Genomic DNA, 13,050 nt, shown 5'->3' on the forward strand with positions numbered 1-13,050 from the left:
ATCAGTTGCTGCTGCAGAAATGTCTTAGCCGGGTAAACTGTGAGTTATTTCATATGTAAATAAAAAATAGAGATTAATGACAGAAAATATTTTGACTTAATTCCAGACAAGTGTCTCCCAGGTATGATTGACAGGACATTGACTATGAAAGAGCACTTTTGGAAAAAAGTACCATGGAATAATATACACATACTTGCTCTGCCTGATCAAATAAAATTAATACAGTTAGTTTTGTTGTGGTCAATATCTTTAAATCACTTAAGCTCTGGCTTGATTTGATGCATGTGAGAGATTCAATTAACTAATGTCATTAAATTGGTAAAGTTTCACTAGAATAAAAATGAGGTAAGCAAGAAAAACTATTCTTAGTGTATAAGACTCAATAAATGTCATAGAAAAGGGACATTGGAGAGACTGCAGAGAAAAAGGTGACTTCTAGAGGACTCTGGTGGGAATCTTTATAGATACAGCTATTTGGGAAAATTACATGGCTGCACAGGAAATGACTAAAATGTCAATTAATCTAGCAATGTCACAAGGTCTTTTTGTCATCACATAATGTAAAGTTATTATTTTTAAAAAAGTACAGAGCTTCACAAAATCTTCATTCCTGCTCCTAGAGAATTCTTTTTAATTATTATTTCAGAAGTCTAAATATTCTTCAGTTGTTAAGTGATTTATTAAAGCTCAGAATTATGCTATCTCAAAAAGAGTATATCTAAAAAGTAGTAAAAAATTGTTAACTGTAATAGTATGTTATAGGCTACTTAAAGTAAATGATTAAGTAAATGTCATCTTGTGTAACCTGAAATGATCAGGATTAAACATTAAAAACAGCAAACACATTCTGTATCTAGCACGACTTACTGAAAAGGAAAAAATAAAATGGATGTAAGCATTTGCTTGTTCAGATGCTCTCAAACTTTGTTTTGGCATATTTGGAGATAAAAAGCCAGCGTGATGTTTTTGCAGTCATTCTCACTGAAAATAGAGCATGTTTACTGTAACAGAATGACATTGTTTGCTGAATTCTGTAATGCTGCTGTTGCTTGAGAAAGGAGCAAACATAAAAGGAAAGTAGAATTGTGTTTTGGTTCAGACGAGTGGATTAGTGATCTGTGTAAATACGATGCAGTGTTTGTTTAAAGGATTTCTGATCTATAAACACATGAGGCCAAATCCCGATCCTATTGAAGTCAATGACATAACTCTCCCTTGACTTTAGTAAATCTAAGGATTGGTTTAATGCATGTAAATATAACATTTCTCACTCCAAGAGAAAACTTGACTGGAAAGACTGTTTTCACAACTTGACTTTTCTATATCCCAAAATCATTTATGTGAAGAGTGTGTCTGAGCTCCCCCTGTATAGACTTTGCCTCCAAAGAAACAAATACCCCAGATTCCACATGCACAGTATTTCTTCACAATATTTACTGAGTAGATTAGTATCATTCCATCAATAACAGATGCACAGCCTTTCTGATTTTTTCCCAAACAGAATTAGCTGGTAATATATATTAACTTTTTTAAGGGCTATGGAGCAAAATTACGGCTTTCACTGAGATTTGTCCTATTTATTTAATAATATTCTTATATAATTTACTATTCAGTAGAGAAGGACAGAAAGAATTAATGAAAAAGAAAGAGAGAAGAAAGAGAGAACAAACATATAAGAAGGACCTGTATTTCTTGACTACCTTCTTAAACTGTAACTTAAAATATTTCTGTGTCCTTGGTAAATTTTGTTTCACCACAGCATCCTTACAGGTTTACCTAATATCCTCCTAATGCCCTTTCATTCCTATTCAGCAGTAGCTTTTCTCTTTTTTTCTTTATTTATTTTATTTTATTTTATTTTATTTTATTTTATTTTATTTTATTTTATTTTATTTGATTTTTATTTTATTTTATTTTATTTTATTTTATTTTATTTTATTTTATTTTATTTTATTTTTTATTAATTAGTCCCAATATATTATTCTTGGATTATTTTTATCTGGTGACTACTAGCTTTTCTTTTCAATCTTTTCTGATGGACCTTCTCACAAGTTTTGTTCAAGTCCAGATAAATATCATTTGTTCTACTTTAACTCTGCTATTTGCCAATCTGTTCTCAAATGCAGCTGCAGTCCACATATGTGTTTTACATTTGCTTGCAATCCCTTAACATATGTTCTGCCACACCATATTGACGTGGTCCACAGATCCTGTGAGGAAACTGAAGTTATACTCTGTGAGGCTAGAGCAAGACATCAGTCCTGATTTGTTATGTTTATGTTAATTTAAATAGTCTTTATATATAGAGCACTATTTAGGATTCTGACGACTTTTTGAGATTAATCTATAGTCAAAACCATCTTCTACAACTATTACAAAATTAATTACAGTTCTAGAACCTTATATTTTAGTATATTTTAGTATATTTTAGTAAAGAGTTACCATAAATCCTGACTCACCATAATTTGACATGCTCCTTCATAAAGTTACCACCTATTTCCATCAGGTAAGTCATATAAATATCAGATATTTTAGTATTAACATATAGCAACAACGATAAAGTCAGCTGCTTCAAATAAATCCACTTGGTGCCTTTAATAGGCCTGTAGATTCAAATTATAACAAGCTACATGCCTAAAAATGTATTAATGAACCGAAACAAGCACAAGATGATCACAAACCCAGCTGCTTTTCCACATATACACTGGCAACATTCACAGAGTCATGATCTCAGTTGTTATCCTGGCACTTGCTGGAGGCCTCAGGCCCTTCCTTAGTCTTATCTTCCACATCTCAGATTCATGAATGTTACATCAAGAAAACATGTGAAACTAAAGTATATCTCAAATGACTTAGCCTGAACACAGATCATTTCATCCTCCTAGCTCACCCTTACTTTCTAAATAGAACTAGGAATCATGGAGCTTTGTTTTGGCAGCAAAGATGAACACTGATGGAGAGATTTTCAAATCTGGTTGCCCAGTTTCCATAAAGAGGAACCACTTTCGTGTCTTTCAAACTCTTCTCTACTGTGATGTAAGCCCATGTTCAGGGTGTCAGAATTTCTGACCACATTTCTCCTGCTGCATGCACAGGGAAAAAAAAATGAAGAAACACTTCATGAAAACACTGTGTATGAAAAACATAGATGTATGAAATTGTAACAACAATATCAGATGGATATATTTTTAAACATGGACTTTTCCACAGCAGCTCTTGTACAAGGTTTTAACCTGAAGGTAGCTGCAACTTAAACTAGGATTTTGCACACATGAGGCTGTTGCATTAGCAAAATGGTGTATAGGGATTCAGATCTGAAAGATTCAACATTACACATAGTTATTCACACTCTGAAGGAATCTATCTAAATGATATCTTTTGGTCATGAGAACACTTTGGTAAGAATAAAAGAGAATGTCTAGATTCCAGGTAGTTATAAGATATGAGAAAAACGTGGAAATGTCCAAGTGTGCAACCATATCTCTTGGGTAAAAAAAAAAAAAAAAAAAAGGTCATATTTTAAAATCTCTTAATTCCTCAGAGTGCAAAAGAATGAGGAAGCTCTTCAAAGACAGGATAAATTTGGTCATGAAAACATTACTATATGAAAGCACTTGCTTTTGCTTCTTCTGCCAAAAAGGTCTTGCTGGATATCTTTAGTATGACAAAAGAAATTGTGAGTATTAGCATGAGGGATAGATTTGTGCTAAAGATAAGAGAGAAAAAATCTGTTCACAACAAGTTATGAGAGCTAAAAGGCCCTTTTATTATAGTTTCATGCTGCAGAAATTTCTTGCCATCAAAAATAGATTTACAAAGCTCAATGTGAAAACACCATCCAGAATTTAAATTCACACAAATGAAATCTAACAGCACTAGAAAATGGCTGAGCATGGTGATAAAGTGACTGCAAAGCAAGCTGGCAGAAAAATACTTTTCTATTAACAACGAAGATGCCCTAGGTACAAAAACGCTAGGCAGATTATTGGCAACAGTACACTGCAAGTGTATAAATAAAATTCCTCTGTCACACCTCTTGCTGCCAAATTAGTACAGAAAATATAGTCACTGATCCTTGCTTTTCATTTCAAATCATAACTTAGTACCATGCCTGATGCAAAAATAAATAAATAAATAAGTAAAGCTATGCTTTTTGTTTTGTTTTGTTTCTTTGTGACACTACTTTTCCTCATTAAATTAAAATTAACTGACATAGTTAACACAAGGTTAACAGTGTGCCTGTCTTGTACCAACATTCAGCAACCTACTAATAGACAGATTTCAGTCTTCAAAAGTATGTTATGACTTGCTTCTTGGTTCCAGCTGTTTGTCAAATCATGCTTTTAATTCACTCCTGGATTCCAGAGAAAGGGGGTTTCACTACAGCTCCTTGCATGACTGTCTGCCATTATAAATCAGCTAAGATATCACAGCCCCTGAGTCCATCTTAATGTTTTTGTTTGCAGAGTATGTCTCTTCCAGCTTCTAAGACATTTTTATATTCCAGAGCCAAAAACAAGATGATGTTATTATAGTTTACTACTGCTGCGTAATTCACCACTGCACTGGTTTCAATAGGGTCATCCTAGTATGGAGCTGTAGCATTCAGAATTGTTATATGAATTTTTCAGTATGCATTGCAGCAGTATATACTCCCAAAACACATTATTTTTCTCACATTGGACAGAGAAAAGAACAAAATAATACAGCATTAAAGTCTTCAAACAGACTTCTTTTGCTGTTGTTTCCATCAAAAAGACAACAGGAAGAAATCCTAACATATCCTAATAGATTACCACTAAGAAAACAAGAGGAACCTTTGGGTTAATATCCAGCACTACTGATTTGTTTCTGTCTTAGCTACAAGAAATACCATTCATTCAAGTCCCCAGAACAAGTAAGTGATTTTGTGCAGATTGCCAAATGTTTTTGTTTTACAATCCTGGTCTTATGTGATTTCATAAACATGAAAATCATTGTTTACTTATTGCTTATTTAATTTGTGATTACTTATTATACTTTCAGGTTAACTTAACAGATAGTAAGATTGTGTTAGCATAGACAGGTTTCTTTCAGTCTCAGAGATGATGGTAGAGAAACTCTAGTTACCCAACTCACATATTGTAAAAAACTTCCTATGTTCAGTTATTTTACCCTACTACACGTTTCTTCCCTTACAAAACCTGACGACAGACACACCACTGCACTTTCTATATATTTGAAACTGTAGCTAGGAAGAACTGAAATATCCCCCCAAATATCACCAAATTTATATCACCAGAGTTATGCAGAGGTCTTGCCCTAGATATGATTTGGCTGCAAATGGTTTCACTTTTGTCAACCTTAGATTTCCCGTGCATCTTAAGAATTTGTTCTATCCTTCTATATATTTCCTGCATTCAATACTTAACAATCTCTTGTAGGAATTTGCAGTATTACAAGCTCACATAACTCATCACTCTTCAGACACTAAAGCAAGAGAGATTAAACCCTGTTACTTGTTTCTTCCCCATGGACAAAAATAAAACAAAAAATGAATTTGTTGAGATTCATTCACTTGTACTTTCTTAACAAAACTATATTTGTTCTAATGTCAAAGGATTATTTTGCAGCAATACACCAGTTCAAGAGAATTTAGATCTCACAGATATGGGAAAAATCATTTTTCCTACTCTTAGGAAGAAATAGAGGGTGGAGTTCAGAAAGCATGGAAAGTGTAGTTTCCCTGGCATGATAAATAGTTACTTTGGCCTTGGCCCCAAACAGTGGCACTGATCTACTTAATCAGCAATAATTCTCACAGTTTGGAGCTCCTTTACTTTCACAGATGAGCTCCTGTGTAATCCTGAGGGAAGGGCTGCTGCCTGCACCCAGGTCACACAGGGCAAGGTACCTTATTGGCTCAGAACTTCTGAGTCAAAAAGCCTATGTGCTGAAGTATTAGAAGAGTGGGGCTTAAACATACAAACAAACAAAACAAACAAAAAAACATCAGAATGATTATTTATTTATTTATTTATTTATTTTTAACAGAGAAGTGGCAATAATATATAATAGATGGAATTGAAATCATACAGGGAAACACATAAAAATGGTACAACTGAAAAAGACATAAAATGACCTCTATGGCTTCTGAACTTGCGAATGTTGGAGAGTGTAGTGTGCTGTTGGATTTTTAAAGCAAAGGGAGCAGACTAGAGTTTACCAGGAAACACTCTGCCAGGTACACTGTGACTGAGCTACTGCTGTAAACCAGTCAGCAGGGTGTACTTGCAAACTGCATCTTTTGACTGCAATGCAGAAGAGAAAGCTGTTACTATTAGACTGCTTGTTTCTGTTTCTAAATAAGAAAGGGCCCTTAAGGACTATTTCTGATTTTTGTCAAGTTGCTGTTCAAAACACACTTCACTAATACAGCTTCTAGTTTTCCTTGTGCCCAGGTCCTCCACCTTCATAACAGATAATAATGATCAATATGCTCACCCACCAATGAGTTGAATACTCACAGCTGCATAAGAGCTCAGCTATAGTAGGAACCCTGAAAAACATTTACCTCTCTTCAAAAACCTGTAACTGTGATAAAAAAGGTACTCCAGTGAGGCAGGAAAAAATGTGATTGAAGTCACTCACACACACCAGGGAATAGGACAAAGGTCTGTCTCTGATTAGTGGGCTGGAAAACGGTTAACATTATGGTTACTCTCACAGCGTTCGTTACATTCAAAGCAAAATTGCAGGTAACTGTCTACAAGAAAGTTGTGGAGCTATAATTCCCAACCACAAAAAGTCAGTTCCCCTGCATGTTTCTGGAGACAGGGAGATATCAGTACAGCCTGGTGATTGTGACTTCCTATGGGCTAATTCTAAGCAGCTCTTTACTTATTGTAGAGAATTAGGTAAATTATTCTGAGAAACCTAACTTTCATCACATATATGGGATGCTGGAATTTGAGACTGAATACTGAATTGCAGTCCAGGCCCTTTGATTTGTCCTTGTAAAGTAAGTTGTGCATCATCCCACTGTGAGAGTCTGTGTCACGTCTTGTTTTTAATCTCCAATGCCTACAAAGTACTTCCTTGTTTTACATTACAGTTTTTCTTGTTTTACATTTCATATTGGAATTATATTTATTTTTTTCTTGTCAAACATTTCATTAAGGTTTTGTTGTTATTGTTGTTTTTGTTTATTTTCCTGGGAAAACTAACACAGAAGCTTAGTCCCCTGGGGAAAAAAAACTACAGAGTATGCCCTCGTAAAGGTAATTTCATTTATAACAATGACCTCTAAAATTTCATCAATCTCTACACTCTCTGGGTAATGTAAGTGCACTGACATCTTTTCAGCACATTACACCCTCAACTTCTTAATTTAAAGCTTCTGATTATCTTATGAAGGGCAATGATCTATATCTAGATTTTTGTTCTGCTTAAACTTAACTTCCATATGCATGTCTTTCTACATATTTCATGTTGAGGTATAGAGGTCTGGTAAGGAGATTTATAGTCCTGACACACACATTTGTTGGGGAATAATTATATGAGATCTAATACTCTTCTGGCTACATAGCTGCCTATTTTCAGCCAAGAACTTTTTCCAGTACATACTTAATGCACAGCTCCTTTTTATTACCCACCCTCACCCCAGTTCTCAAGCAGAGCTTAGCTGCTTTGAACTAAGAATTGACCTCCTTAACTACAGCTTGTTCATTGCTTCTTTGCCTTGCTACCAGCTGCAGAAGATCTTACTTGGTCTGACAAAAAGCAGCCTTTCTCAAGCAAGCCATTAAATTCTTGTTCCCATCAAATATAATCAAAATATTATTTTGGTGTGGGTTTAGAATATATCTTGTGTGTTTGAGAATTTGAATAGTAAGAAAGTCAGCAGAGCTGCTGTAGATGCAAATTAACAAGTCCACACGTTTCCCTGCAGATAGGAAAGAGGAGTTAAAATAGGGAACCATCTAGACTGAACTTTGAATTATCTTAACTATATTCCTCTTTGCAGCCAGTCACCAGTAGCTTGCCCTTCTTACTGATGCTGCAGCCGTGCTCAGAGAAACATCAGAGCTTGTCGCAGTATACTGTGCCTCTCTTACCCACAGGAAGGCAGGCAGGCTGTTGGTTGGTCACAGCAGGACTTATGGTTGTGCAGCAAGCACACCAAATAAAACTCATGGCCTGTAGTCTGTACTTTCTCAGCATATTTCACTGATTCACACTGTCTATAAGGAAATTCTGTTTTCTGTAAAACAGGCTATTTATGAACAGTTTTCCTTATTATTTTCATTCAATAACAACATTTAGCTTTTTATTTGTCAAATGCTTAGTGAAAGCATATCATAGCCTATAGATGATCTGAAGTTATTATCTTAATAGTTGGAGTGTTTTCCCAACTTCAATTGTGATGGACGCTGGAGTTAATTACATGATTAATACCAGATAAACATTTCTCTATTTCCCCCCTTCAAGCATCTTCCCAAACATATATAAATATACACATAATTACAGCAAGTGATTTATTACAAAATCTACCTTGATATCCAGTTCTTCTTCCATATCTCTTTACAAGTCTTCCATATTGTATCTACTGTTTATTAAGGCTATTTTAGTATGGATTAAATGAACAGTTTACCAGTAATTAGGAAACTATAAACATATTGCTTTAAAATGAGAATCATGTATTGACAAATCAAAACCTTATGCATCTGTACATATCCCAGGAGAACCTCTGAAGCAAGCTGCCTCAGCTAGTTCAGTGAATTAGTGATGTTTATTCATTTCCAAAGCCATACAAAAAAAAAAGAGAGAGAGAGAGAGAGAAAAGAGAAACCCAGCAATTTTTTCTCTCTTCTAATGCTTCCCTTGTTCAGCACATTTATAAATGGAACACAGGGAAAATTCCTTCTAATATTTTAAATTCTATCCCTCTCTTCTGCTGCTTATTTGCACCTATAGTTGTAGGGTATATATTAGTAATAATTCCACCACTATTTTTTTTTTCTGATGTATCCTATCCCCTTTCCCTACCTTCCATGTTTAGGGGTTCAGTCCCAGAAAGGAAGAGAAGTTAAAATGAAAACTGAGACCCTAATTTTCTGTCAAGTAGGTAGGTTCCTTTTAATACCAGTAGAGGGAGATCCAGTCCTCTTAATTTAGTCACATTTTTGTGGTTTTCCAGGGATTCCTGGAACATCTAGTTTGCTGTTATTATTATTATTATTAATAAATCTACCTTTTTCCCTGACATGTTTTGGAGCTCTGAGCTCCAAATAAGATTACAAAATCCAGTAAATGCCCACCCTGGCTCTTGCCTGATGGGCTCTGAGCTTTATGTAGGCAACGTAGGGCTCTCTCACAACCCATAAAAATAACCATGATTTTCAGCCAGTAGCTATGCTAAGACCAAAATTTTGAAATATTCATGGTCACTGCTTCCAACCTTGGGCACTGCTTTCAGTATCTCAGCACAAATGGTGACTACTTGTACGCAAGAGAACTAGCAAGGGAACTTCCAGATGAAACAGGAATGTTAACAGAATGTTAACAGGATCCTATAGGATTAGAGAGCCAAAGTAACTATTCTAGGATCTAGGATGGAGTATATATTCTGGCTGTCCCATCTTATCTCATTAAGCAGGGACAAAAATAAACTTTTAATGTTAACTTCTTTTGCCTTATAATCCTTTCTTTCCTCATAAACTTCCATTCAACAGAGTATTACCACCATAAGGCTCCCTATAGGAATGTTGCTAAATATAATGAAAACCTTAAAATTTATGCCTATAGAAGAGTAACGAAAATATCCAAATAGCTAACACCTGACAATAAACTTGTCAGTTATTGTGGATTACCAGGAAACTGCCATCCTGAAGTTCCCCCAGCTATGAATGCTGTACCCTGGCTACATGCTCCCCTCAGTAGCACACTTACCCTGCAATGGATGCCACAAGCTTCTTGATTGCAGTGTTTCTGCCCTTCCATAGTACTTCCACTGGAAACTCTGCCACTAGTGACTGTAAGGTCCACATCTCTACTAATGCAATGATTTAATCATTGTTGCTACCTATGGCAAGTCAAAAATGTTTCTTTATGTGTACAGAGCTAATTGGGTTTTGTTCTTGTCAATGTACTCACTGCTGCTTATATAAGAGGTCTTATTTAAGCTGTCCGTCAAGAGGAACTCAATAAAGAGGAATAAGAGACCATGATTCAATCATAAATAGTAAAATATGCTTTAGATGGGAAGAAAGCCCAGATATATCTGATATATCTGGAATCCAAGGAAGTAAAACCAGATTTCGTAGGACTGTTCATCAAGCAGCACATATGTTCAACTAAGCAGCAGGGCTGAGAGATTGAATCATACCTATAGCTATAGGCGCTGGCATACAAATATGTCACAAAGCAGACTCAAGGTTGATCAAGATTTCCATCTCTCTGACATCATTTCATGTAGTTTTTCCCTCTCCTTCACCCCTTTCCTCTCTTCCATTATCTTCATTTAAAGTGCTTAGCTCATTGTATTGGCTGCAGCTTTTGTCACATTTTCAGCACTTTGAAAGGCTTCTGCAATAGCAATAAAAGTTTAGATGAGAAGAAGAGGAGAGGAAAGATGATTTTATAAAGAACTGATTATAGTTAACGTTATACAGGCATCTAATGCTGGATAGATATCCATGCTCCATGAAGGCAGTACAAAGAAAAGAAACAGGGCAATTTTAGCTAAGAATTAATAGCTCTCAGACATGATAAAGATTCCTATTTCTTCTTCTCCAATCAGGGACACATTTTAGCCTCAAGATGAAAATAAAAAGCCCATTATTGCCCACTGGTGGTGGTACTCAGATATGCCAGCTAGCAGTAGAGAATCAGTGTTTTCTGTGTGGTTATTGAAATATCTCGATACAATGCAGTAAGAAAGCTGCTACTAAGCAACATGGTCTCAGGCTAGTGTAAAACAGCTTATGGCTGTGATTTTCTAATAATGAATCAGTAGTCTTACTGTGTTTGCAAAGCCATGTATAGCAGTAATATTATCTCCAGAGACCACAGGAATTGTTACGCTAATAAAAACAAGTAGAAAGAAAATGCAGACATTAAATCTATCTTCTGGAGAAAAATACTCTTTTTTGTTTGTTTGTTTTGTTTTGTTTTGTTTTGTTTTGTTTTCCCATATTTGGGCTCCTGAAACAGCAGTTATTATATGTAATCTCAGGACAAAAATACCTCTAAATGCAGACTTCCTTTCTGTCAATGCCAGGGAGAAGTTATAGGTACCTAGTTATAGGTACCTTAATTCACAAACATCTTTTTTTTTTTTATATATATATTTATATAAATATATCATAATCTAGCTAATTCATAGCAAATTTAGTTCTGGTAAATTCCTGAAAGCTATCTATTTTCAAAGCTTCTGGAACTTTATAATCTATATAACAGGGTTATAGATTATATTCAAGAACAGATTAAATCTTTGCAACACTGTAATTACTATAGCTATGCTCAGAAACTGATTTATCTTCTGTAACCACAGTCTTACTATAAATAAATTATTATAAACAGACTACAGATTCAGCAGTTACTAACACCAAACTGTGAAACTATCCGACAAATACAATCCTTATAGGACTAAGATATCATAACACAAAATTAATTTAATAATTTTACCTGTCAGCATTATAGTGTGTTAGTAGATTGTTCTCATTATTTTTTTCCCTTTCAGTGATGGTCAACCTACTAGGTGATTTAGGAGCTTTTAAAAATAGGGAATGATACTTACTGCTGAAACTCTTCGTGTGTATGTTGATTCTTAAATATTTCAACTCTGGATTGTGTGCTTTTAGCTCTAATAATTGTTTGTTGAAGAGTTGTGATATATGCAAACAAAAACATAAATACATAACATTAAGATCTAGAAAATAACTCGATTTAAGTTAATTGTGGTATTAATCTTTTTCAAAAACAAAACAAAACAAAAACAAAAACCAACTCACCCTCTCTTATTAAGATAAAATTACTTTAGATCAAAAATAAATATCACTCATCCTCTTTAGTAATCATGATGTTGAATAATTATCAGTTTTTAATTTCAGTTCCCTCTCTGAACATTTAATACTGTCTGTTTCTGAAAGAAACACATGAACTGTGATTTATCATCCCTTCACATCCCTTCACAGTTATAGTTCTGTGACACCATAGTAGGGGTACCATTTCTATTTTAACATATTTTTAAAATGTCAAGGACTGTAATCTTGAAATGTAACCTTCCCATTTAATGTTATGGGCCTCTCAATTTTTTAATCAATACAAATAAATTCTCTGAAAAATTCTACTAGGAATTATGGAGTGCAATTACTGAAATTATGGGGCACACAGACAGAGTTCTGCATATGAAGGGCTTTCAGAAACAGCCCTTGAGGAGATGAGTTTCAGCACTGAGTCATGCTACTCAGAACAGCCCCTTCTAACCAAGCAAAATTGCAATTCTTTTCTTGCAAGGCTTAACAATGGTATTGTGTTCCAAGAGCTGATCATTCAAGTACAGACAATTTAAACAGAGAGCTTTAAAGTGAAAAGGCTGTGGAAGAATAAGGTCTGTAAAGTGAAGGTGAAACAGCTAAGTAGAGAACTTTGTATTTTCAATACCAGCAATATTTTCCTCCTGGCCCTGATCCTCGACAGAATATTAGTGAACAAGAAGTGTTGTCATCACATAGCCCTTTGCTTTTACCTTCTTGGAATAAGCCAGAGAGGCATCCATGGCAAACATAAGTGCATCCATGTCAGAAAATAAATAAATAAATAAATGTTTGGACTATTTTTGTCAATTTCAGCAGAATAGAAAAACATAGAAAGAGAATGGTCCAGGCATCATTCAAATGAGAGCTAAAGCTGGGCAGAACGATTGTGCATGAGCTCAATTTCTCACTCAATGAGCTGTGCAAGGAAATGACTCATGGACACCAATGACAAAACTATATTTTTTTTTTGTTTGTGAGTAAAGAGATTTAAGGAAACAAAACTTTATGGGGAGTCAGGGAAAATAAAGAG

The sequence above is a fragment of the Anas acuta genome, chromosome 1 (assembly GCF_963932015.1).
Source record: "Anas acuta chromosome 1, bAnaAcu1.1, whole genome shotgun sequence".
Classification (NCBI taxonomy): domain Eukaryota; kingdom Metazoa; phylum Chordata; class Aves; order Anseriformes; family Anatidae; genus Anas; species Anas acuta.